General features: G+C 44.6%; 1 protein-coding gene across 3 annotated transcripts in view; it reads left to right on the plus strand.

Annotated features, from left to right (window-relative positions):
• The window catches only part of oser1 (oxidative stress responsive serine-rich 1), a 73,963-nt gene that overhangs the window by 30,012 nt on the left and 21,440 nt on the right, over window positions 1-22,511 (plus strand). Inside the window, exon 2 of one of the 3 annotated variants that reach the window (XM_038803720.1) lies at window positions 229-345. The exons of 1 other annotated variant lie outside the window; for it this stretch is intronic. The gene's annotated coding sequence lies outside the window, so the exon portion shown is untranslated. The remainder of the gene's footprint in view (window positions 1-228; window positions 346-22,511) is intronic. One more of the 3 variants, XM_038803719.1, reaches the window with a different exon arrangement.

Consider the following 22,511-nt stretch of genomic DNA (forward strand, 5'->3'; position numbering starts at 1 on the left):
ACACTGTTTAATTTGGTACCTTATGTGGGTAGATCTGTCGAAACATGATAATCTAAGCTGCATGTTTTAAGTGTATTTGATAGAGGATTCCGATTTTGGTGTCAATTACACCATGGTGGTATATATTTGCTGAATTTTGAGATCTAGAATTTCTTGTGTCTGAAATTGTTGAGTGCAATTTAAAAATGTCAAGTTGTTCATACGCAAACTTTTCTTTCACCTGCAAAGATAACTAGTCAATGTTTCACCAGGCTTCATAGAAAATGAAAATGAGAGCAAGATTAAGATCAGGGACTTCGAGAAACTAAATGAGGGAAATTCCAGTTGCTTGTCCGTCTGCGTAAGGTAGGACTGAAATTGGAGGAGGGAAAAAAAGAAATGGACATTTACTTGAAGATAAATTGATGCCATTGTGATATTAAAAAGACAAATCCCTAATCAGTTTTAAACAAAATATTTATTGGTCAAGGGAAGAAATGTCCCTAATCTGTTTTATACAAAATATTTATTGGTCAAGGGAAGAAATGTAAGATTCCACCATTTGAAAAATGTAACAGTTCTATATTGACACTTCATTGAGATCCAGTGAGCAAATACCTAAACTTATTTTGCTGCAACGGATATCAGTTTCTTAACTTCTCGGGTCTTTCTGTGACATCTGTGTGCAGCATATGATGACTGCACTGTGTGCAGCGCATAAATCCTGGCTTGGAATTTGCATACTGACCACAGGTTACATAGAGTACAGGCAAGTGCACAGGGACGCAAAAGTGCCATTTGGTTGAATGCATTGCATGACCAAATGACTAATATAAGTACAAAACCATTATAAAGGAACAAAATGAAAATTCAGCCTTGTCTTGCTTTAAGACTTTGGAGCGGTTAGGTCATCAAAGCTGGCTGTTGCATGTATGACCATTGCTGTAACGTGTTCCTGCAGCAGTTCAGTTGCTCATTGAATTACTGGCAAACAGTTCTAGTGTGAGGGCTCTGTGCACCTTGAATTAATTGGTAGTATGTTTCACCTTCATAGCTTTGGTCAATTAAACTGCTTGATTTTCATTTACCCAAGGAACTAAACTGCACCCCAGGCTGCAGGAACACATTTCTGTAATGGTCACAAATTCAATGTGCCGAAACAAAGCCGATTTCTCATTTAGTTCCTTTATAACATTTTCATACTCATTCGTCAGTACTTAACTAGATCATGCACTGGTGGATTTGATAAGTCATACAATGCATTCAGCCAACTGGTGTGCCTGTGTGTGCTCCTCTGTGCATGTGTCTGTTTCCTATGAAATCTACGGTCAGTATGCAAATACATCTGGATCCATATGCTTCACACACTACTGTTAATTACTGTAGCATAGGGACCAGAGAAATGAAAATTATATGCATTCTATAACGGTCAGACAATCCACTCTCTCAGTTTACTGTCCAAACCAATAGGAATAAGCCACATGAGTTCAAAACAGGCAAAATATCCCTTGTGATTTTCTTGGTTTGCAGCAATTTAGAAGAGCTGTAAGAATGGAACCTTTTCTCCAAAGTGGGTCATAACAGTTGCAGTGAAATAGCTTGTAAAGAAAGATTTGGAAGAGCTCCAGTGACAATCCCTTGACACTTTTGAATTCTGTTTATACCCTGATGATCGGGGCATTCCCATGAGCAGCCCAAAATGTCCCCATGTACATCGCCATTGCAGGCTGTTTACCCAGGCATCATCATTAACCTCCACTCATTATGTCCAATGCCCTGAGCAATTTTGCCATTTCTTCCATAGGTAGTAAATATGCCATCGGAGGGATAAATATAGGCTAAAAGTTGGTCAGCTTCATTTGTTAAATAATAAATGTATATGAAAAGATGTAGCAATGCATGATCAAAAAGGAGTTGAAAACTCCTTTTTGATCATGAGTTGCTGCATCTCTGTAGAACTGTGTGTTTCAAGAACATAACCTTTTTTGTGAGAAGCAGGCTTGTCTGTTGGTAAACCTTCAAATGAGATTTTATGTATGGACAAAATGAATTCTACAGAGTTCAACTATATTTGACAAAAACCTTAACTTCTGGAGCTGCCATTAATGATTGCTTGATCATCTTTTCATCTTGATCATTACTTTGAGTAAAGGTTGAGCAGAGATTGGAATATTTTACATGTTACATTAAATGTATGATCTTGTTAAGTAGTAATGAATATAAGTACAAAGCTGTTATAAAGGAATGAAATGAAAAATGAGCTTTGTCTTGGCATCAAGATTTTTGAGTGCTTAGATCATTAAAGTTGGCATCAATTGTAACTGCAGAAGCTTTCTATCTTAAATGGATTCTTTCCATGTTTAATGGACTCCCCAATGTCTCTGTTCCACATAATTCGAGGTATATCGAACAATAACATGGCTATCACCTGCTGACTTATTTCCTCGGCTTAAGTTCTTTTTATGCGCTTATGTACATTTTCCTTTATTTTGTGTGTGTGGGGGGGGGGGGGGGTTGCATTTTTGGGAAGGGTGGGTTGGTGTGTTGTGATGTGTTTGTGGGTGGGTGTGTTGTGACTGAGGGGGAACACTGCTGTTATGGGCCAGGATTTAGAAAACACCAAAGTATATTATGGAGTTCACCTGACCTATAACTGTTTATTGATTTTGGTTGCGATGAGTACAAGAGCCTGCCTTTCAGGTGTTATTCAACAGTTCGTAGGCGCTTTTAATAAAAAAGACAAGCTTTATTCTACAAATTTAGTTAACATTTGTACAACCACACACATTAAGCATTTCTATCAACTACAAACATTAAGACCCAACACAGCTACAGTAATCTATGTATAACCCTTAATGAATTCCCCCTTTAACTGTTCCAATTTAATAACAAAATCCAAGTAAAACCAGATGCCCCTTTTCAAAGGTGTGGCCCAGCACACGGCACTCTTACTGGTATAAGACTTGTTAGTGATACTCTGTTCCCCTTCTCAAACACCTAATTATCTATTATTTAGATAATGGAAAACAGTTATCTATTTTAAGTTATCAAGTAGACTGGAAACAGCTTTTAAAATGAAGTTAGAGAAACACTTCTTTCAACTTGTGCAATTCAAACCCAGTCCAAAACTCAAAGAGAAAGAAGGGCAGCACGGTGGCCTAGTGGTTAGCATTGGTGCCTACGGCGCTGAGGTCCCAGGTTCGATCCCGGCTCTGGGTCACTGTCCGTGTGGAGTTTGCACATTCTCCCCGTGTCTGCGTGGGTTTCGCCCCCACAACCCAAAAATGTGCAGAGTAGGTGGATTGGCCACGCTAAATTGCCCCTTAATTGGAAAAAATAATTGGGTACACTAAATTTATTTTAAAAAAAGAGAAAGTAAAACCCACAGAGCCACAAACCAGCTCCACCCACGATGACATCACTGAAGCCACGTGATAAGACAAAATCATTTCTTAAAGGGACACCCCCATGACACTGCTATCAGTTTAGTACCATCTACATATTGGGAGGTGGGATTAAATAAGGACAGTAATTCCCCATAGTCACAGCTGCTACTTTTAAAACTATTGCTTGTAGAATCTAAATTTATTTTACTCATTTTTATATATATTAAATGATAGCCTTTTAAAGAAATCTTCGTTAGAATCATCGTATCACTCAGGGACATTAAGGCCAGTTGTGTTATCCTGTCACTATTCATTGACCATTGTATAATGCTGTACAATCATCTGCTGTACTTTGAGTTGTGGGAAGGTCATATTCATTTTAATATACTAGCTGATCTCCTATACTTGCTTTCTCAGTTCCAATGTTCGCCATTGTCAAGAACTCCCTTCATCTTGGTGCCAGTGTTTGCCAAAAAAAAACTTCCTCAACTCTTATTTTTCAGCCCTATCCCATAAGCACCTTGCAGTCTCCGAGTCATGGTATAGATGAATATGATCCTGGTGCCTGCGAACTACTCTTCCATTGTTCAATTTCACTCCCAAAGAAACTGGACCACTTCAGTTAAGAGTAATACCAGGCAACAATGCTGGGTACTGCCAACATTCCTGATATAAATGCAATCTCTTAAAACTTCTCTCCTTTGCATAATAATCATGCCTCTGCTGCTTTTCTTGCTTCCTTCCCATTTTTGCTATGACATCTGGCTGTAGAAGATTCAGGGGATACTTTGGTCTTCTACCCATCAATAATTCAGCTGCAGAGAGTCCTGCAGTAGTTTGTGGTGTGGTACGATATTGAAATAAGAACCTCGAGAACTTGGTCCCTGAAGTATCGCGTACCATCCTCTTCAATCCTTTCAATGTCGGTACAGCTCGTTCTGCCAAGCCATTTATAGCACGGGCAGCCTGGTAGCATACTGGTTAGCACAGTTGCTTCACAGCTCCAGGGTCCCAGGTTCGATACCCGGTCTGGTTACTGTCTGTCTGGAGTCGGCACGTTCTCCCCGTGTCTGCATGGGTTTCCTCCGGGTGCTCCGGTTTCCTCCCACAGTCCAAAGATGTGCAGGTTAGGTGGATTGGATTTGCTAAATTACCCTGGGTGTCCAAAAAGGTTGGGTTGGGTTATGGGGATAGGGTGGTTGTGTGGGCTTGTGTAGGGTGCCCTTTCCAAGGGCCGGTGCAGACTCGATGGGCCGAATGGCCTCCTGCACTGTAAACTCTGTAAATTCTGAGATTTGAAGCTGGATGAAAAGGCACGGTAAGGTGTACTCCGTTCCTTTACATAAACTCTTTGAACACCTCACTCATAAACGATAGAATCCATGAGTTGCAAAGACTTGGCATAGCTTATCCATTGTAGTTGGAGCTGTGACGTTGCTCATAATGCATACTTCTAACCACTTAGAATGTACATCCACGATGACTAAAAATATGTGACCAATGAAAGGACCTGCACAATCCACATGAAGTCTCGACCAAGGACGATCAGTTCACAAGAATGCATTGGTGCTAGTGATGCCATCTTCTGGTTAGATTGACATGAAGAATAGGATTTTGCTTTGTCCTCCAAATCCCGGTCCATATTAGGCCACTAAACGTACGACCTGGCTAGACATTTCGTTCAAGATGCACCTGCATGAGCCTCATGAATTTTGTTGATTATTTGCAAACGACCAGGGGATGGAACGACCACTCTTGACCCCCACAATATGCAACCATCCTGCACAGTTAACCCGTCTTTGCGCCACCATCTATGGTAAATGCCCATCCTTGCATCAGAAATCATATAGCTTGTGACAGAATAGGATCTCTGTCGGCCCTGTTCTTAATTTGTTTAGCATTCACTGGAGGTTTGGCAAGTCGCTCTATTAAGAAAGTCATCTTGGGAGGAGACACTATCTGGGTTGGCAAATGTGGTAAAAGGAGAGGCTTAACTCATCCACATTAACATTGTCCTGCCTTGCCCTCTACACGGTGTTGTACTGATACGCCGACAATGTAACACCCAGCGTTCTATTCTTGCTGAGGCCATGGGAAGAATACATTTTGACTCGCTTAAAAGGCTCTCCAATGGCTTGTGGTCGATGCATATGATGAATGAATGACCATAAAGGTACATGTGGAAACTTTTTACCGCAAAAACAATAGCTAGACCTTTGTCCAAAGGTGAATACCCTTTTTCAGCCTTTGCTAGTGTTCCAGAGGCAAAATCAATGGGTTTTCATATCTGTCCTCATTACATGGGAAGTACTGCCCCCACACCATAAGGCGAGACATTGCACAGTAGAATAAGTTCCCTGCCTGGATCACAATGGGCTCACAGATTCTTTAAGTGCAGCAGCGCTTTCATGACTTTGAAAGCCTTCTTATGTGCAGCCTCCCACTTCCATTTGATTTCTTTGTGCAAACATAGGTACAGTGGGACAAACAATGTTGACATGTCTGGCAAAACATGTCAAACTTACAAATGGCCTGAGCTCGGCCACATTTCCTGGGCACCTGAGCTTCCTTAATTACTTGAACTTCCCTTCCACAGAAGACGAGCCATGTGCAGTGATTCTGAGACCTAGATACTGACTTTCTCTTAGCACCTCGGCACCTCTTCGCTAAATGCCCCATCTTGTTATACTGGTAACAGACAGCATCCATAAATTTAAAATGATTGCACAGTGTGACCCTCCACTTTCACCTTTTTACTTGCAGCTTCTTTCTTTACTTGACGCAGCTCACCTGCCTGCGTCAGAAATATTCCTTCTGAATACTTTTTGTGTTACTGGCAGCTATTTCCATGCCCTGAGAAATTTCTAGGGCCTTAAAAGTAAACGTGGCTTCTCCCAGCAAATGCTGTCCTTGTTAACGCCACAAATTAGTCCGTCCTGAAGCATGTCTTCCAAAACTGCCCTAAACTCTCCATGTTCAGAGAGCTGGCGTAATTCAGCGACAAGTTAGCTGCAGACTGTCCCATCTTCCGAAAATGACGACGGAATGTGAAACATTGTATATTCTCATGTGAGAGTACCTTTAAGAAACGTACCTTTAAGAAATTGTCAGTGATGTCAGAATGTGGGTTGAGCTGGGCTGTCTGTCAGCTTTTTACTTTCGTTTTAGGCTGTTTGCAGGGTGTATTTTAGTTTCGTTTTCAGTTTTGGAGCTGAAGTCAGACAAAGCAGGTGTACTGCTGTTCTCTCTGCCATGAAAAGACTATCTCTTGATCATTTGGTGAATTCAGAATTATAAATGTTTTCAGCAGTGATTGTAAACCTGATGTGCTTCTGTTAAAAGCTGTTTCTTTTGTCTTCTGGATGTTGTTTGGGAAGTTATTAAGGATTACTTAGTGTTGTATTCTTTGGGAGTTATATTTGAATTGATGATTGCTAGGATGTTCACTATGTTTTAAAAAGGTTAACTTGAGTTAATAGAATAAACATTGTTTTGCTTTGAAAAAATACTTTTCCATTTCTGCTGTATCACACCTGTGGGCCGTGTGCTCCCCATACTACAATCTGTTAAAAGTTGTGGGTCAGATGAGCTCCATGATACATTGTGGGGTTCTCTAAACTCTGGCCCATAACAATATTAACAGAGGGTTTAGGATTGTGGTGATTCTCTGCAAATGAAATGTCCCTGATTTCTGTGGTGTAGCTAATTTTTTCACTAGCTTGTGTAAGTCTTTGCCCCACATACATTCAGGAGAATTGAGAGAAAATGCAGAGCCTTCTTAAGTGAGTTTCGATTTCACAGATTTAGCCATAGCAATCCCATTTGCCAAGAAAACGTGTTCCAACATTTCCACATTCAGTCCAGTCTCGTTCTCTTCCACAAACACGTTGATAGACCTAAACCAGTCACGATGCTGCTAACTTGTCTTCCTTGGTAAACTTAGCAAACTTTGTGTTGGATGTGTTGAAACTATATATTTTTTATTATTGTCGCCAGAAACATGTGGTAACCTGACCACAAATAGGTATTCTAAAACAGGTTATAAGTATTTATTATATATATTATTTATTTGTATATGTGTGAAGTTTAAATTACAGGATGGACGAGGGTGGCATGTGGTACAGTGGTTAGCACTGGGACTGCGGCGCTGAGGGCCCGGGTTTGAACCCCGGCCCTGGGTCACTGTCCGTGTGGAGTTTGCACATTCTCCCCATGTCTGCGTGGGTTTCACCCTCACAACCGAAAAGATGTGTAGGTTAGGTGGATTGGCCATGTTAAATTGCCCTTTAATTGGAGAAAAGATAATTGGAACTACTCTAAATTAACAAAAAATAGTGTGGACTCAACGGGAGCAGCTCGTTAAACATCAAATTAACAGTAACTGAGTAGGATTTGAACTAATGGCAGTTAAACACAAATATATGTGATAATAACAACAACAATTAATGATGTCACAACACTTAGTGATGACATCAAATTAATTTAAATAAGAAGATGCAAAATAATAACACTATAACACAGCCATACTCTACACAACATTCGGTAGCAATTTCTTTCCTTTCTCTTCAATGCTCAGCCAGTCAGCTAGCACTTTGGAAGGCAGGGAAGAGGGGTTAACAATAGTTATGGGAACTTTACCAAAATTCAAAGTCGTGAGAGATTCACCAAATAATAATGATAATCGCTTTTTGTCATGTAGGCTTTGTATTATGTTAAGTTAGACATTACAATCTGCAAATTTTGATTGGTAATCGAATCCAAGGCAATATTTTTAAAACAACCCAGTGAGTTATGCAATAGAATGCACTGTCTGAAAGCGTTGGTGGAGGCAGACTTAATCATTTGCAAAAGGAAATCTTGAAGGAGAAAAATTTGCAGGGCTGTGGGGAAGGAGCAGCGGAATGGGATTAATGGACTTTCCAAGCACGGGTATAATGGGCATAGCCTCCTTTTGTGCTATATTATTCAGTGACTCCAAATAAGACAGAAGTATTTGAAATTGGCTCAACTGTTTCAATTGTGGAATGCCAATATAGTTTGAATGACCTTCGATCCGTTCTTGTGGACTAAGTTCTGCCTGACAGACCTGTAGTATTCCAAGTCTCTGTAAGATCACTCGTACACAGGAAAATACTGCGGATACAGATCATGTTTGACTAATTTATTGGAATTCATTTGTTTTTTTTCACTTACCCAGTGAGGGGGAGGCAAGCCCCGAGAGGCTCTCTTGTAGATTTTTTGGCAGTGCAGGCTTGATGGGCCGAAGGACCTCTTTGTACAGTTATGATTCTATGAAATAACAAGCAATATAGATAACTGGAAATCTGTGATGTGCTGTACTTAGATTTTCAGAAGACATGTGGCAAGGTGCCACATCAAGGGTTACTAAGCACAATAAGAGCTCATATTGTATGCAGTGTTTATTAAAGTGTGGGTCTCGACCCTGGGGCTGGTCACGGCTGTTTAAAATGGGTCACCAAAACTGATCCTTAGATTCGCTGTTTAGATCCGCCCCACACAGTTGAGCATCTACGGTTGCAATGTATGTTTCCCCACTCCCTGGGCCCTAAATGATAAAATACTGCACTAACCAAATCTTTCCTGAGCGCTGTCGCCACTGGCACATCTCCGATTGAACACACCATCGCATTCTGCCCAATACTCTGCCTTCCTCCTACTCTTGTGAAAGCAAAAACAGCTCATTGATGAAGGGCGATAAGCTCAGAGTGTCTCCGCTGTTCTCTTGCTTGTCCCCACCCTAACCGCAACTCCCATTAAAACACGCTGTGGCGAAATCTGTGGAATTTAAACTCACCTAGGATCACTCTGCATTTTCTCTCTTAAAACAATGGAAACAGGTTTCACTGATTTGTAAATTCACTCTGGCTAGCTTGTTGCTCCTCTCTCTCTCTCTCTCTCTCTCTCTCTTCCCTCTGTTGAGGAATCTGCCTGATTTTGGGCCATTCAATTTCAACGCAACTCCTTGCGGGAAGCAGGAGTCCCGGCCTCTCAGTAACAACTCCAAGTGAATTTCAAATGTTTCCAATATTCCTGCAGTAGAACATTCTAATTGAACGTGCATAACCTTTACCACCTAATTATCTTCATTTCAGTGCCTGCTGTACCAGGAAATAGTATTTCGCAGATTAACATTTTTTGCCAAATATCATGCATAATTGTGGGTCATGAGGGATGGCCATTTGGTAAAAGTGAGTCGCCAAAAAAAAGTTTGAAAAACACTAGTGCTTGGGGTAACGTGGATTGGGGATTATTTGGTTAACGGGAAATAGGAGGCAAAATTGATAATTTTTGGATTGGCAAGATGTAACTAGTGGAGTGCCACATGGATTAGTGCTGGGGGCCTCAGCTATTTGCAATCTATATCAATGACTTGGATGAAGGGACCGAGCATATTGTCGCTAAATTTGCTGATGAGACAAAGGATAGTTAGGAAAGGACGTTGTGAGTCTCAATGGATATAGATAGGCTAAGTGAGTTGGAAAAATTTGGCAGATGGGTATCATGTGGGAAAATATGAACTCTTGGTTGAAAGAGTAGAAAAGCAGCATATTATTTAAATGGGGGCAAGTTGCAAAACTCGGGTACAGTGGGATCTGGATGCCCTAGTACATGAATCACAAAAAATAGTGTGCTGTGTAGCAAATGATTAGGAAGACAAATAGAATGTTGTCATTTATTTATTGCAAGGGGAATGGAATACAAAAGTAGGGATGTTTTGCTCCAGTTGTACACTGTTAATAAGACCACATCTGGTGTATTGTGCACAGTTTGGTCGCCTTTATTCCAGAAAGGATGTGAATGCATTTGAAGCAGCTCAGAGCAGATTCACTTGACTGATACCTGGGATGACGGGACTATCTTGGGCAGGCTGGGCTACTGTATCCATTGAAGTTCAAAAGAATAAGAGGTGATCTTGTTGAAACACCTCTGGTCCTGAAGGACTTTAGGACAAGACCAGCATTCAGGGACACAGTTTAAAAATAAGAGGCCTCCCTCCTATTTTAAGATGAGGTGGAGAATTTTCTTTGACTGTTGTGGGTCTTTGGAACTCTTTGACCCTGCCTCCACCGCTTTCCAGGGAATTGAATATTTTTAAGGCAAAGGTTGATTTGAGTGTAGGTGGAAATTTGGAGTTGAGGCCACAATAAGATCAGCCATGACCTTATTGAATGTTGGAGCGGGTATGAAGGGCTGACAGGCTTGTAGTTGGAATGTTCGTATGTATGTATGATGTTGGCCATGATGTGGAGATGCCGGCGTGGACTGGAGTGGGTATAGTGTTGCACGTTTTACTATGGGCGTAAAACGCGTTTATTGGAGTGTATTAACACGCCTCCGAGTTCGACGTGTGCTTAACACTGCTAGGCTCTGTTCTATGTAATTATTTAAGCTCTGGAGTCGCCAGCTGCCGTATAGGCAACGTCACAAGTATTCCAAGGTCAAATTCAAAGTAATAAAGACGATACACCGATTAGTCAAGTTCAAACGATCAATATTTATTATACAGTTAATAATAAATACTCATGCACACACACTAAGAGACTAAGCTACAACTAAACATAAGCAAACAGAATACTTATCTAACAGGAACAGGCAAGGTCAGAGAACGAGGCCTTCGTCCTGGTTTTGTCTGCAGCCTTCAGCAAGCGTTCTGGCACTTGGGAGTCTAGCGGGCTTGGATCGCGTAGCGGGCGTTGAACTTACGGTTTCGGCGGCTGGTGCTCAACGGCTGGAGTCAGGATACCAGGTGTCAGTCGGGGCCGGAGCACAGGTTTAACAGACCGGACAACACGAGGTCCCTATCTTTTATAGGGGTTCCGTTGTCCTTCCCTCTTCTCGGGCGGGCTCTACCTATTGGATCAATTTCTTATCGATACTGGATTAATTCCCCAATGCGAGGGGGTCTCCGTGATGGAGGGGGCGTTTCTTATGTCCTTTTGTTCGGAGGTTTCTGGTGCCTCGATGTCTGGGTCTTGATTGGAATGTGTCCATTCAGAACCAAATGTATCTATTGTGTGGGTGTTCAAGTCTGATGGCCTCATTAGCATGCAAAGCGTTTTGCCATTTGCACCTAGCTAAGGTCTCTTCACCTGAGCCCAAACTGGTTTCTGCTGCTGCAGAATGCAAACTGCTCTTTGCAGACTGCTGTTCTGGCTGAACTGTCTGTTTCTCAGCAGCCTTCCATTTTAGTTTGGCTCAGTGTCCATTTTGCGTGGCCAGCATGGCTACATTCCCTCCTTGTGATCCTCACAATCATACTATTGTGAAGGATCACCTATGTACTTTGCCTCCTTGTGTTCTGACCTCTTGCCAGTTCCTGTTCTACTCTGTTCTAAACTATGGGAAGAAGAGAAAAAAAAAATTTTAACTAACATTTCTACTTGGCCCTATGTCAAAGGGACATGCATTACTACAATTGGGAACCTCTACCTATCACTATTAACCTTAACCTTAACTTAAACATTTAATCACTCTAAAATCTTAACCATTCACACCACAACATCACACTTCCCAACTCGGCAGTCGAGTATGGAACAATATAATACATGGCTGAATTTTATTTACAGAGTGTTGTAATCAGTGAGGGGTTGAGGGGTTTGGTGGAATCCGAAGATGGGGGATTGCACTCTATAGATGGGTGAGGTGCTGGAACGAGAGGCTCTCCTCTTCCATTTCCTCAACCTGAGGGTCTGCACTAGGATGGTGAGGATCGCAATCACCAACAGTGATTCGATTATGTAGGACATGGAGTACCACGTCATGAATTTAGTACACCAGGTCTGAACCTCGCTGATCAGAGCTGAGCACTGGGGGTTTGCTGTACTAGAAACATTTACGGTGGGGGTTGTGGGGGAAACGTGTCTTGTTTCCACACATATACATATGACATTAAATAGTAATAAGTGGGCTTCCATCATTTTGCTGTTCTTCTTCTTTCTCTTCCTTCTTCCTCCGGTATTGACAATCCTGGCTTCGACCTCTGTCTCGTCCTTTGAAACCTTTGGGATCAAGCACAGTATCTGTCAATACACAGTTTAAGACCTTTACTTGTTAGTGCATCTGTCTTTCAAAACCCAATTGACCCTTTAAAATGACTGGCTAAGTCACACCCTGTGACTCCCCTCATTTTTTTTTTTCAAAAAGCGAATTTAAAGACCAGCATACACCTAACAATCCTTCCTTCTGCGAGCCGTCTCGCAGGCTTTGCTGATTTACCATCCGAATGTTTCCGGATGTAAATAGCATGTGGGATGGCGGCCGAAGGGCTACCTAACGTAAAATGTAAACAAATTTGGAAAGAAACATCCGAATGAGTTGCGTATGGGCCGCTACGGGTATGAGTTGGATGGGATCCCCGGGTAGGGCGTGCTGTGCCATACCCGAGCTTGGCTGACCAAGGGTTGGTTCTCAGACAGGGCGGGTCCTCAGTGCCGTTTGTCCACTGCCTGAGTAACCTGGAGAAAACGGGTACGAATGTGTTTACCATGACTTGCAGCCTCTATTTCGCCGAATAGAGGGGCACCTAAAAAACCAAGGGAGCCAAGATGCTCCGTTCTGAAAACAGGGAACAAGTCGTGAACCGTGTCGGTTCACCAGAGGATACAACTGAAGTTCTCAGAAATATCTGCGGACAAGCTATTTGGCGTGTGGCCTTACAACTTTGGAAAAGATCTCCAATCAAACCGAAGTTCTCAAAAGTTTCGGCAGACAAGCTAACGTGTATGTGAGGTGGTCACAATCTTTTCAGCTGAAAAGAAGATGTCCATCCTCCAGCTGAACAATGTACAATCCTGAGACAAACAAACATGAAACGAAGACAAACATACGTGCAGGTTCCATCAGAAAGGACATCGTTTCCCTCAAACGATTCCTATCTTACATCATCTGGACACCTCACTTTGATTCTACCTCTGTGAACAGGGTCACAAAGGGGTTGCCGTGTCGGGAGTCAGACACCGTGTCGTCCTGCTCTCCCGGATCCCACACCCTTGTGTGGATCAGGCATGCTATTTTGGAGTTGTGTGACCGGGGGTCACTCTCGTCATTGCGGACAAGTCTGTAGGAATTGTCCCTGTGCCATTGTGTAGCGTCGAGTGTGTTGTCGGGGTAGTCGGGGTCGGGTGGTGGTTCTGGGTTTTTAAGGTAAGTGACTTCCATGGGGTCACTGGAGTCGGGGTCGTAGTTGGTGCAGTGTGGGCTGTATGGCTGTGTGGTGTCGCTGTCTTCAGAGTCAGTGTCTGTCCTACTGTCTCTGCTGTGGCAGCTTGTGGGCGTGTCGGGGCGTGGTCTGTAGTGGTCTGTGGGCGGAGTCGTGGGCGAGTCCGTTGATGAACTGGTCTGTGAGGGGGATGGTGGAAAGGTGTTTCTGGTGGGCGGGGTGAAGTGTTCTGCCGCGTCTAGCAGGACATGGTGAGCATGGTTGGCCTGTGTTCCATATGCCTTTAACTGGTTTATATGGAACCACGCGGTCTTCCCATTAGGATACTTTATCCTGTAAACGGAGGGGCTAATTTTGTCCGAAATTGAGTAGGGGCCGGAATATTTTGGAGCCAAAAAACTGCTGGGGTTATAAACAGATAACATTACCTGTTGCCCAACCTGGAATTCTGTGGTGTGTACGGTCTTATTGAAACAGGCAGTCCGTTGCTGTCGGCGTTTCCCTAGCTGGACTGCGGCTGCGAGCTGTGCAGACCTCACAGTCGCAACTAGATCTCTAACTGCCTTTTCATGTGTGAGGGCCGTCACTTCGGGGCTTGTCATGTCCAGTCCTAAAAGGAATTCTGTACCTTTCATAGGGCGTCCGGTCATGAGTGTGTGTGGTGTGTATCCTGTCGATGTGGAGACAGTGTTCCTTATGAACATAAGTGCAAAGGGGAGCACTGAATCCCATGTGGAATTGTTCTCTTGAACCATTTTCCTAAGGGTAGTTTTTAGGGTCCGATTCATGCGCTCCACAATCCCGCTGGACTGTGGATGATACGCAATGTGGAAGTTCTGTTTGATTCCGAATATTGTCAGGACGTTCCTCATGACCCGTCCTGTAAAGTGAGATCCCTGGTCCGAATCGATACTTCGGGGTAAACCCCATCTCGTGAAGATGTGGTGGGTCAGGATCTTTGCAGCTGTCTTTGCTGTATTTGTTCGTGAGGGAAATGCCTCTACCCACTTGGTAAAGGTGTCTATCACCACCAGAACGTATTTATAGCCATTCCTACAAGGGGGCAATGGACCTATAAAGTCGATCTGGAGGTTTGTCCAAGGGCCGTTAACTGGGCGAGTATGCCGAAGTTGTGCCTTCTTAGAATACCTGTCCGGGTTATTCTGAGCACAAATCAGGCAATTCTCTATGTAGTGCGTTACATCATTCCTGAGATCAGGCCACCAACAGAGTTGCCTGAGGTGCCTCGTTGTTGCATCAATTCCCTGATGCCCGTGTCCGTCATGGAACAAGGCAATCATCTGATTCCTGTCCTGCTGTGGGACCACATAAAGTCGGTCCTTAATGATCACACCCTCATGTGTGGTCAGTGCGTGTTTAAAGTGCTCGTAAGCAGGCACAAAGTTTCCCTTGAAAACCTCCCTGAGGTCTCCGTCCTGTTTTTGTGCTGCCACGAGATCTTTAATATCAGTCTGTGAGACTTGGACTGCGCTCACAGGGGCGCTAGCTGGTGCGCTAGCTGGGGGGGTCCATAAGTGTCCTCTCCTGGAACCTGCCTTAGCCAACGCGTCGGCCTTTACATTCCCAGGGGGTGATGACCTATGGTGGCTTCGAACTTTTATAATGCCGAAGGTCCTGTCCTTCGCTTTCGCTAAAATATGCTGGAGTAAGGGGGCTGATGGAAGGGGTTTTCCGTCTGCGGAGACAAAACCTCGTGTCCTCCACAGGGGCAGAAAATCTGTTAAACTGTTGCAGACATATAAGCTGTCTGAATATATGTCTGCTGGGCTGGGGAAAGAATCGGGGTGGTCCACTATGTACGCTATGGCTGCTAGCTCTGCTGCCTGTGCGCCTAAGTGACCTGGTAACTTAAGAGCTATCTCTTCGAGAGCGCGTCCTCTACATAGATGCCGCATCCTGTGATACGCTCACCATTTAAAACTGTGGAGGAACCGTCTACATAAATCCTCAAGGGTCCACACGTGTCTGTGGGCTGGGGGCTTTGTTTTGGGTTCCCTATCTTCCTGGGGGGTGTTTTTGCTAAAAAGGGTCCTGTGTTATGCAGGGGAGCTACGATTTCACAGTCGTGGGGCTGTCCGGGGTATTGGAGGTTGTCTGCTAAGTATGTGTGGGTGCGTGTCCGTTTTACTGTAATGTCCCGTCCTTGTAAAAGTAGGGTCCACCTAGCTGCCCTAATCTGGCTAACTGAACCGTCCTTCAGTCGACCGTCTAGTAGTAGCTGTGTGGGTGTGTGTTCGGTTAGAATGGTGATGGGGTTGAGTCCGGTGATGTATGAGAAATACTGCACTGCCCAGAAGACAGCAAGGAGGTGCCTCTCACAGGCAGAAAATCCTTGTTCAACTGGGTCTAACAGTCGGGAGGCATAAGCCACTGGTCTTAGCTGCTCGTGCCGTTCTTGAAGCAACACGGCCGAGAGGGTCAGATCTGTGCTCGCTACCTCTATTGCGTACGGTGAAAGTTGGTCGGGGACTAGCAGCGCGGGTGCTGCACTAAGGGCTCGTTTTAACTCTTCCACAGCGCCTGTATGCTGCGGAAGCCATTCCCAGGGGGCTCCTTTCTTAAGGAGGTCTGAAAGTGGGGCGGCTTTTGTCGCGAATCCGTCGATGTGGTTCCGACAGTAGCCAACCAGTCCTAAAAACGACCGGAGGGCTGATACATTCTGGGGAAGGGGCAATTTGACAATCGAATCAATTCTTTTGAATTCGATCTCGCGTTTGCCGTGCGTGATGACTGATCCCAAATACATCACTTTACTTTCCAATATTTGGGCCTTTTTCGGGTTAACTTTACAGCCAATTTCAGTTAAGAGTTCTAGGAGCTCGGCCAGAAGCGAAATGTGCTCTGCCTTTGTGTCTGTCTGCAGTAGTAGGTCGTCTACATACTGTACCAGACAATCGGGTCGGGAAAATTTCTCTAATCCACTTGCCAGCTGTCGGTGGAAAATGGAGGGGGAATTGTGGAATCCCTGTGGGAGGCATGTCCACGTGTACTGCTGTGTTTTAAAAGTGAATGCGAATTTGTATTGGCACGCTTTTGCCAATGGTATTGACCAGAATCCATTACTGATGTCCAATACCGTGAAGTACTTGGCGTTGAGACCCTGCTTGAGCATGGTCTCGGGACTAGTAGCTACCGTTGGGGCTACTGCGGGGGTTACTTTGTTGAGTTCCCGATAATCGATGGTCAGACGCCATGATCCATCGGGCTTCCTCACTGGCCAAATAGGGGCATTGTTGGTGGAGGCTACCGTTCTCAGTACACCTTGGTCCAACAAGCTGCCTATAACCTTTTCTATTTCCACCTCTGCTTCAAGGGGAAATCTATACTGCTTTTGCGGTCGGGGGTCCTGTCCGGTAACATGAACTTGTCCAGTCATTCTGCCACAGTCATGACGGTGACTTGCAAATGCTGTCCTGTGTTTGTTTAGTAGGGCCTTAATTTGTCGGTCGGTGTGGAGTGTAGTCAGGTCGAATGAGTACTCTCCCACTGCGCTAATCCGATTAGCGTAGTCTCCTACTGTGAGGGTGGCTGGGGCTCTGTCTGATCTCGCCATTCGCCAGACACACTGGTTCACTGGGTCGAACGACAAGCTGTGGGCGTTCATAAAATCTATCCCCAGGATGTGCTCTGCTGTCCGGGGAAGATTTACTAAAACTACGGGGTGCCTTGTGCTAATGTTCCCTAGCTGGATCGCTACGGGTGCTGTGATATGTCCCTGCTGCGAGTGTCCGGTGAACCCGCTAAGTGTGATGGTGGAGGTGGTCGGCCACGTGTCTGCGTGTGCCGTGGTTGTGGAGTTAATGGTGGTGCGGGATCCTCCTGTGTCCCACAATAACTCTATGGGCTTCCCTTTGACTTTTGCCGTGACTACGGGCCTCCCTGATGAGTCCCATAGTGTGTCACAGACCCAAGTGGGGGAGCCCGAACACCGTCAGTTCGTCTCGTCCACATTGGTGGGTCCTGACTGTACTGCTACATTGTGGATGGGTTTTGCCTTGTTGCGGTTCAGAGTGCCTGTCTGCTGGCCTCTCTGAGATCGCTGGGGTGCATTACACTCTTTTGCCCAATGCCCTAACTGTCCACAGTTATAGCATTCCTGACCTTTCTGTTGAGGGCTGCTCTTGCCTTCATTTACCCATGCGGGCTTCTGGTGCTCTCTGACTGCTTGGATGTCTGCAGCAGCCTGAGCCTCTTCTGGGGATCTAACCTTTGCTTTTGCCTGAAGCGATTGCTCCCAAGCGCGGGACAATCTTTTGAGGACCCATTTTTCGTTATGGGCCTCTTCTGAGGGGTCGTAATTATTGCAAGCGCTCTGTCCTGCCTCTGTTGCGTGTGAGATAATTGTGCGCGTCCACTTAACCATGTTTTCGCGGGTTAAATGCGCTCTATCTAGCTGTCCGAAAACTGCGCTGAAGTGAATCCACAGCCTTCCGGCGAATGCTGTGGGGTGTTCAGATCTCTTCTGCCTGCACTTATTCAAGCCTTCTACGGGGTCACCTCTATTGTACCCGATGGCATCTAAAATAGCAGTGTGCATCTCCTCTAGGCTGCCTCCTGCCACGTTTTGTGGGTCGGGGAGGGCTGCCACTACACTCTGGTCTAAGCTCAGCACGGTGAGCTTAACCTGCTCTCTCTCATCCAGGCCGTACATGGTAGCCTGCTGTTTTACTTTCGCAAAGAACTGGTGGGGGTCTGCGGTGGGGAGGAACGGAGTGATCTTTTCACAAGCGTCCCTTAGCTGGGTTACTGTTAACGGGGTGGTGTAAGTTATGTCTGGGGCGCCTTCTGATTCGGCTTTCCTCTGTGTGGTTACGGGATTCATGGGTGCGGTTATGATCTGAGCTGTGGGGGGTTGGGGTGCCTGTCGTTTCTGCTGAGCTGCGGGCGCACATGTTCCCTGAACATAACGCTGCGCTGTCTCGCTTAATTCCTGCCAATCTGGGGCATTTTCCCCATCTAACTGAGCTCCAAAGGTGCTTTGGAAGCCATTCTGCACCGAAAGCAGAGATTGCAGTTCCGCAATCTGTTTCCTGCATTTCGCGTGGTCAACTGTGCTTTGTCTTTGTTCGGTCGTTGCAGCGTGGAGTGCTCTCAAAGCTGCTTTGAGATCGGAACATTGCCTCTGCAATGCCTCCACCTGCTTTTCCGATTCCTGTCTTATCAGAACGGCACGTTGCACGTCCTGATAGGCTTTCTCATACTGGGTCTGGGAACTGTTCAGATGAGCTAGACAAGACTGGTGAGCCCTCTTGGCATCATCCACCTCTCTACCCTTCTCTGCCAACTTCCCTTTTAATTCCAGGTTTTCTTTCTCGATGTCCCTGACATCGACCTTACTCATTCGGTTCCTTTCCTCTAAATCTGCCCGGAGCGTCCTGATGACCTCCTCTGCGCCTCGCAACTGTGCCAAGCAGGACACAATCGCCATCGGCTTGCGTGCTTTACTTAAACTCTTTTTGTGTATCTGAGAGAGGTTCTCCCACCAAGTATGACCTATACTTCCGGGACCTGTCTCCTCATTTGCACAAAACTCTTTCCAAAGGGGCCATCCCTTTCCTTGTAAATATTTGCGGAGTTCCAGCTCCCACGTGGGACACTGGCCTACCCTGCTACTGCTGCTGGTCGCTGCGACCACAAACTTTGCTGGATCCATCAGACGTTCCATTGCCTGCATGGCCATTTCCTCTGACTCTCTTTTTATAATTTGGAACAGGGGGTTGCTGGGGTGGTGTTTCGTAAAAAGGGTACGGCTTACGCTATTTTCCGATCACAAAACTACCGAAAGTTTGTCGCAACAAAAAGCTTTCAGTTTTACCTTACAGCCCTGTTAGTACGCATGCACTAAAACACACTTCCGAATTTCGCTTATTATTTTGAACACCTTGAATACTTGTGATCTCTTTCTTTCTCTGCAATTTGGAGTTCTAATTCAAATTTCAGGGTCCTGGACACTGTGGTGTTTCCACTTACAACAGGGTCCCGGCGGATGTCGCCACTAAATGTTGCACGTTTTACTATGGGCGTAAAACGCGTTTATTGGAGTGTATTAACACGCCTCCGAGTTCGACGTGTGCTTAACACTGCTAGGCTCTGTTCTATGTAATTATTTAAGCTCTGGAGTCGCCAGCTGCCGTATAGGCAACGTCACAAGTATTCCAAGGTCAAATTCAAAGTAATAAAGACGATACACCGATTAGTCAAGTTCAAACGATCAATATTTATTATACAGTTAATAATAAATACTCATGCACACACACTAAGAGACTAAGCTACAACTAAACATAAGCAAACAGAATACTTATCTAACAGGAACAGGCAAGGTCAGAGAACGAGGCCTTCGTCCTGGTTTTGTCTGCAGCCTTCAGCAAGCGTTCTGGCACTTGGGAGTCTAGCGGGCTTGGATCGCGTAGCGGGCGTTGAACTTACGGTTTCGGCGGCTGGTGCTCAACGGCTGGAGTCAGGATACCAGGTGTCAGTCGGGGCCGGAGCACAGGTTTAACAGACCGGACAACACGAGGTCCCTATCTTTTATAGGGGTTCCGTTGTCCTTCCCTCTTCTCGGGCGGGCTCTACCTATTGGATCAATTTCTTATCGATACTGGATTAATTCCCCAATGCGAGGGGGTCTCCGTGATGGAGGGGGCGTTTCTTATGTCCTTTTGTTCGGAGGTTTCTGGTGCCTCGATGTCTGGGTCTTGATTGGAATGTGTCCATTCAGAACCAAATGTATCTATTGTGTGGGTGTTCAAGTCTGATGGCCTCATTAGCATGCAAAGCGTTTTGCCATTTGCACCTAGCTAAGGTCTCTTCACCTGAGCCCAAACTGGTTTCTGCTGCTGCAGAATGCAAACTGCTCTTTGCAGACTGCTGTTCTGGCTGAACTGTCTGTTTCTCAGCAGCCTTCCATTTTAGTTTGGCTCAGTGTCCATTTTGCGTGGCCAGCATGGCTACAATAGTAAGAAGTCTCACAACACCAGGTTAAAGTCACCTTTACCTGATGAAGGAGCAGCAAAAGCTTGTGATTTCAAATAAACCTGTTGGAATTTAACTTGGGGTTGTGTAACTTCTCACTGTATGATATTGGACATCTAAAATAAAAGGAGGAAATGCTGGAAAATACTGGGGTCTACCACCGTTGTAGAGGGAGAGGAACTGAATTAACAATTTTGGGTCTGTTGTTTGGGTCATTGACCTGAAATATTAGCTTTGTTCCTCGCTCCACAGATGGTGCCAGACTTGCTGGGTATCTCTGCCATTTCTTTCAATAAGATATTTTCTAAACAAAAATCTCTCCATTTCTATTTCAATTTAATTGTGTTTGAGTTTCTGAGAACTTTCTTTTACATTAACTCACTAGTTTGGCAAATAAATTGTGGAGAGACCTGCTGGGCAGAGGGGGGAGAGCACCACTTTTGGGAGGTGGAATTGTGCTTAGTTGTGCTGCTGTTTTGTATGGTCGAAGTGGTTTTTATGCTGCAGCAGCTTATTAGCTAGGGAGTGAGGTTGCAGATTTGATAGCTCAGTGAATTTGGTCAAGTAATATAAGGCTGTTTCAGCAAATCAGCTTGCTCACATTTTTTAAATTACGTTTTAATGTTAGCAAATCGCTGCCTATCGTACCCACACCATTATTATCATTACAAATTCAACTGACAGTGCTGATCAGCAGAGAGTTCTGAGCTATCACGGATAGAGAATGGTGTTTGATTTCAGACGTATATGGGGGCCCAATCACTGCTTCCAATAAAACATGACTGTTAAAGGTACTGAGCTTTCTCCGACCAGGACTGTCTGTTTTCCTCTTTCCCAAATCTGTTTCTACAAAGTTGATGAAAAAAAATTCTGGTGCCTGCTGATCTTTAAAGATTGAGAGCTGTTTCTGCCCAACTGTTTGTTTGAAGGCTCCTGGTCAGCCTCGTCAGCCCCATAACTAATAATGTGCAGTGAATAGGAGCAACTTTGCACACAATTGTCTCCATTGTCAATTGTTTAACTTTTGACAAGAAAATATTTACTTGGAAAGAAATACTGTTTGTTTCGAAGGTTGTATCATTTCCTTATTTTCCTTACTTTCATAAATAAAGTGAGATGTAGTAGCAGTTTCGTTTAACTTTTTTCTGTGATTGTCAGGTGAGTGTAGTTACGACCCTAACTGTAGCGGCACAGTATATTAAAGAGGGCTGGTTTATTCTTAAGGTAGAAAAGCATCAGTCAAATGAGCCTTGTAATGAATTGCATTTTTAATCTCGGAACACAAAGTCATCTATTTTGCCCAATCATGAGTGGACTTGTGCGCTTGCCTTTTCTCCCAATAGATCTTAAATGATTCGCTGATTTTCACCTCATGCCCTTTACAAAAGCCAAATCCAAAGTAATTGGACATTCTGAATAATAATAATCTGTATTGTCACAAGTAGGCTGGCATTAACACTGCAATGAAGTTACGGTGAAAATCCCCGAGTCGCCACACTCCGGGGCCCGTTCGGATACACGGAGGGAGAATTCAGAATGTCCAAATTACCTATTCTTCCTCTGCATACCCACATTGCAGTGTTACTGTAGGCCTACCTGTGACACTGATAAAGATTCTTGTTATTATTATTACTGATGCCACCTGAATCCTTATCCTTGCGGATTTCCCAACCGCCTTCTTGACACATTTGCACTTACTTACCCCCCCCCAAACCCAATGTGTTTAAATCTCATCCAAACCGCCTCCATTGCAAGCCTAAATATTCATTTTGTAGTACATATTGCAACTTCCATCTTCTTTTAAAAATATATTATTCAACAAGTTGCAGGACACCTGAAATTGCTTGCGGGCACCCATACGAACAATTTGTTTTGTAGTAGTATAGATGCTACCCCAGCTGCTGGTCACAAACAGGGCTTTAAAGATGGCGGTAAACTGCTTCTACCTGGAATGGAACCCTTCCTCCAACTCC

Source organism: Scyliorhinus canicula, chromosome 7, assembly GCF_902713615.1.
Source record: "Scyliorhinus canicula chromosome 7, sScyCan1.1, whole genome shotgun sequence".
NCBI lineage: Eukaryota > Metazoa > Chordata > Chondrichthyes > Carcharhiniformes > Scyliorhinidae > Scyliorhinus > Scyliorhinus canicula.